A 6,149-nucleotide genomic window follows, 5' to 3' on the forward strand; every position below is an offset into this window, starting at 1 on the left:
TTGTTCATTTACCAAAATCTGATGTTCTTTATGTAACCATGACACTTTATAAAGTGTAGGATGAACAAATATTTCCAAACTCAATTTCTCAACCATTTCAAGAGATACTAAATTTCCTATAGCACCACCATCAATAATAATTTTGTAGCACTTACTTTTTTACTTGCAAGTAGTTCTAAACAAATATTTTCTCTAGAATTGCTCTTTGATCTTGTTGCTTGGATTGAGAAGCATCTTTTTCATCAGCAATGATGATCCTGCACTTTTTTTTATCTTTAGCTTGAACAACCTAATTAGTATGATCTTCATGTAGAAAATTTGAGCATCCATAAGATCTATGACCATATTCATTGCATCTAAAACAGTTACCCTAAAAATATCCGTCTTATAAATGTGATGTTCTTCTTTTGTATGGATGATCTTCTCTTGGATTTTGAATTTGACTTGGAGGACTTCCTTATCTTCCTTCATAAACTTGAATTGAATTGTTGTATAATGTTGCCTCTTACCTCTGCAATAGTTGTTTCTTTCTCATTGATACTAAGTCTTTTCCTAGACACCTTTTTTTCTACTTTAAGTGCAATTCGATGACCTTCCTCCTTTGTTCTTCAAGATAATAAACAAATCTCAACCTAAAAGCTAAATTTTAGACCATTTATATATCCTGCTACCTTTTTCACATCTTCTGCTATGTGACCTACCCTTATAGCCAACTTGTAAAATTCCTCCATATAAGCTTTCACACTCATTTCCTTTTGCCTCGGATTTTGAAATCTTTTGAACTGTGTAATAGTCCCTTAGAATGAATTTATATTTCAACTTAGCTACCATTGTATCCTATGATGTGATGTTTTTCTTGTGTTTCTTTCTTCTTTGATTATTAATGTCATCCAACCATAATGAGACATGTCCTTTCAATCTTGTAACAACAAACATAACCTTTTTATTATCTTCGACCTCCTCATATTAAAAATATTTATGTGTTTGCAATCCACTAGATCAATTCTTCTACATTAAGACTCTTTCATTTATAGGAACTTCTAACTAAGGTCAAGAGCTTACCTTCCTGATTGTTTTTACAATTCTTTCTTCAACACTTTCCTGCTCTTCTTTTACTGCCATGTCTTTTTGTGGTTTTTCTTCATCACTTATGTAACCTGCTTCAACCCCTCTTCTCTGAGTTGTCCCTATGATCTGTTAAAATTCTTGCATGTTCTTCATCTCTGCCATTAATGTTGATGCTTTTGGTTTCCTTCTTTGACCTCTTCTAGTATCTCTTAAGTTCCATCCTTGCAAGTTTCTCCTTCACGCTTATTCTTCTCTTTCTTAAATTGTGCTTCCACTTCTCTATGGAAAGTGACTTCTATTAAGCCCTTCACTTCACTATAATTTTCGTTTTAGCTCCACTGTATTCACCTTTACTGTAAGCTACAATGTATCTCTCTTCTTAGAAAATCTATTTCACCCTGCTAACACAATAACTCACCTATGTTTTCCTTTGAATCTGGTCTGGCGGTATCCCCTTTGTTCTATATTCTTCTTGGACTTTCACTTTGAACTTTACCTTTTCTTTTCTCTATTCATGCTTCACTATCTTGAATGCTTATTCTTGCCATCATAGTCTTCTTCTCTACCTCCTGCTTTTATCACAAAGTCTTCTTCTTCATATATTTCACATGTACCTACAATAAATTTCGTCATGTATATGCTCCTTGTTGGAGTTGATCAAGGTCCAACAAGATGTTAAATGATCCAAAAATACAATCTTATCATAGGTTATAAAATTAGAATAAAATAATTTTGGATTTAAGACATCTGTGGTTTTTATCTTCTGACTTAATTATCGGAGAATCCACAGTAAACCCATTTTTCGTCAACGTTTCAAATCCCAACTGGGATCCATCATCAGGACTTCATGAATGCTTGATAGAAGAAGAGCTCAATTGAGGGATTAAATAGTAATGAGGAGATTAGGTTTTGGGATGAGATGAATGTCAGCCATGTTTCAATAATATTAATTTTTGATTAATTATTGATGAGTTAATTAATTGATTTTAATTTATTCTAAATTATTATTTTATTATAAATTATTATTATGTTGATTATTATTCTAATTAAAATTAATAACTTATTTTAAAATATTTAGTGATTATTATATTAATACTACATATAGGTATTTGATTTTAATATATGCTAGTATAATATAACATTATTAATTATAAAATAGAATGTGAATATTTAATGAATAGTAATGTTTAGTCCATTGTATTAATATTTAATATTTAATATATATAATATATGTTAGTATAATATTTATTATAAAATAGTATGTAAAATCTATATATTAATTAATAATACATATTGGTATTTTAATGAATAGTAACATTAGTGTATTGTATATTAAAATAACTTAAAATAATAATTATTAATTAATATTAATAATATTAGAAATCAATATTAATAATTAATAGGAAAATGGGTTTCACTGTGGATTCTCTGGTAACTAAGTCAGAAAATAAAATAATTATTAATTTAAGATATTAAATTAATAATTATCGTTCTAGAATGTTTAATTATTTAGAATTAGTATATTGTTGTAACTAAATATGACTCTCCAAATGTGTCGTATCTTAGGCTCTATTTTAGGAGATTTGTTAGCTAGTTGGTTTGAATAGCATTTATTGTAAATGGACACTTGTTATTTAATAAGTGATCCATAATTAGATGTAGTTAGGACATGGAGCTTATAAATAGCTCATTGCAAGAGTGTTTGGATGTTCGGGTGTAAACTCTTGCAAAATCAAATTATGCAATTATTTTTCTGATTAATAAAATCAGGTGTCTGATGACACTTCTGCCATTACAAGATACCTATGACCTTGTCTTGGCAAACTTAATTGAAACACCATTTCCATGATTTTACTTTTGACTCTTTACATCAATAAATATTTCACTTCAACTTATCTTACCAACAAACTCTAATGACTTTGACATAATTTGTGGGTGTTGACTACCACCCAATGTTGGGTGTGAGATTGATTATCTTCCTGATTTAAAGGTCTTGTTTCAGTCCTGTTTGGATCCCAATCCCAATCCGACGAGGGTTCAGAGGCAGCCTGCTAACAGAAATTTTTTTTAAAAAGTTGCTTTGTAAAATAATTTAATTTCATAGTCAATCTGGATCGTTCAATAGGCGGAAGATCTGACAGTAGAAGTTATGTTAATTTAGGGTTTTTTTCCCCTAGAAGACAACTCTCGAGTTTATATGAGGGAATTGTATTACATCTATGTATTATTATTATGTGAGAAAAAGGGAGGAGATTATATGAGAGCAAAGAGGAAGTTACAACGGATATGTTGTAGGTTGCATCCCTTCAGTTTGTTGGATAATATAAAAGGAAGGACTAATTGTTTCTCCATCAACATAGCCCAAATTAGGTGAACCATGTATATTTGTGTCTCTTGTTTTATGTTTTTTTTGTGTTTCCAATATTTTAGTTTCATTGCTCTATTATTTAATTTCTAACACCAAATATTCACCATTAGTGTTTCACCATAAACATTTCTTAATCTCTTAACTTGTCTTTAAATCGAACTCTTAACTTAACTTGGACATATGAATCCTCGAGATTAATCATAAACTTTGACAATTTTAAACTTTTAATAGTTCATAATAGCAATAATATAGCTACTTATTCTTGAGCTTTGACTGTTGACTTCAACCATGTCTCTTGAGTTTTCAATGAATTTAATTTTTAATCTAAAGTATAAACTTTCCCACTTGGATTTTGACTCCATTGACCAACATCGTTGACATTTTTTATTTCCAAAAAAGTGGCATGTACTTGATTTAATTTTAACTTGACCTCAACTTTTTAAATAAACAAAATCTCATGATTTTGAAAGCTTCACCATGAATTTAATCTTGACACAATCACTTAATTCAACTTCTCTTAAGACCACTATTAAAAATCTCCCTTTTACTCATACAAAAATAAGGCTTCCTTTCAACTTTATATCTACATACTTATCCATCTAAGAAAGAAAAGAACCCATGTACTTGCCTATTAAGGATTGTTCTCTCGCTAGTGATTGTAATTAACTTGCAACAACGCTTTAAAAAAAACTCCATGTCCCCATCTTTAATGTCCTCGATTTCTTTGCATGTTTTGATTTTACTTGTCTTTAACCCAACTAAACAATACCAAATTTTCAAAAGTTTGTTTACCTTTAAGTGTTTCACTAAGAAAGTAATTATTCCCAAAATATAAAACAATATGCCTCTCGGAATCATCACCCTCTAAATAAAATCATTGCTTCCAATATGAGATAAAATGATCGAAACAAAAATACTTCAATGTCATGTCTTTCACAAAGCACTTTCCCATGAAATCAAATCACTTTTTTTTATGGTTGCTTCAGTTTGATCAACAATGCACTTATTGGCCACTTCTTATGCTTTGTTAGTTGTCTAGGAATCATGATTGGAATATCGGGGTTGCCCTCTTCTTCGTCATTCAAATCAGTGAGTGAAGCAACATGATCACTAGGTTGTTGGAATCAAACATCAAATCATGCTTATGAAGTCGAGTTGAAGAGTCAACGTGATCATACCTTCAAGGAGTATCATCAGGTCGAGTAGATTATGTTACAGCCATAGCCACTTGAAATCCATCATCAGTCATGGGTGTCTTTAGCAACAGTGGTGGCAAGCTCATTCATTTAAAATTTGCAAAACAATCTCTATCACTAATATCTCAGAGAGAATGAGTCAAGTATCCTTTGACTTAATGGACCAATAGGTATATAAATTGCAAGCAAAAACCATAGATTTGATGTGTCTAGATGAGGCTCAATATAGCCTCTACACAAAAATAAATTGCATCAACATCTTCTCATCACTTCATAAGAAAATTCAACCTTTGCAACAACTAACATGTGTACTCACAACATTCCACCACATATTTGCACATCAATGGTCAATTCTTCACAAATATATTGTTGATAACTTGCATCAACCACCACTATAACTCCATTTATTCAATGCTCCAGTACGTTGACTTCATGTGGACAACATCTCATGTATCTCAAAATTGTAGCTCCAAAAATGGCTCGTTGATCCATTAAGTTGTGACCCTTTATGTATTCCTCATGGATGTTAAATTCACATGTGGTTGGGATCGATTTACAACAACTTTCCACCATCGAAACACTTGCACAGCAGTAGAAACGAAACTTTTGCATACAACCATATAACGTGAGCTCTTTGCACTCAAATGGTGTTAACTCAACTCCTGGAAAATATTAAAATCTAATCCCTTGAACATGTCTATTATCCCTAAAACTACTCATCTCCTCCAACTAAATGATTAGTACATTTGTTATATCACATGTATATGAATGAAACAAACTCATCCCTGCATAGATTAGTCTAGAGAATTCTAGACCCATAGATGTATATCAAGGATCCATACGACCCAATTGATTACTCCAGACAATAGCCTTTTCTTCAAAGAGCAAATTGATGGTGTTATTTAGGATTCTATCAATTCAAATGGGACCCAAATGACTTTTTTGGAGAAACGACTTCTCCATCATTTTATGGTATATATGACCATCTCCATGCAAATAACAAAGAGAAGAATGTTAAAAAACACATATTGGAAGAGATTGATTTGATCTAAGTTATAAAACTAAATATAGATTTGGAGTATGAATATGTGTAATAATTAGGAGACAATTTTTTTTCTAGGTACTATATCATGGAAAACACAACCTAGACATTTTTCCTTATTCCAAGGATGTTACCCAAAGTAAACCCTAGATTCTCTAGGTCAAAATGCCAAGTAAACTACGCATAAATACATCATATTCAACTCATCAACAATTGGCTCACTAAGAGCAGACATGTCACAAAGTGATATTTGAACCTAAGTAAAGAAAGTAACAATTCTTCACACTAACCTAAGCTATACCTAAGTGACAATGATAAGGAGATAACTTCCAAATACAATCAAACAATAATTCACACTTGAACTCTTACTAAATATGAGAATGTCTCCTAATAACCCCAAAAGGTAATAGTATTGAAGAGCCATATAAAATTGCGTGAATGATTATTAATCTCTTCTATATACAAATTTCTCACT

This window comes from Pinus tabuliformis, chromosome 1_2 (genome assembly GCF_031772625.1).
Source record: "Pinus tabuliformis cultivar Carrire ecotype Pingquan chromosome 1_2, CPIR1, whole genome shotgun sequence".
In the NCBI taxonomy this organism is placed as follows: domain Eukaryota; kingdom Viridiplantae; phylum Streptophyta; class Pinopsida; order Pinales; family Pinaceae; genus Pinus; species Pinus tabuliformis.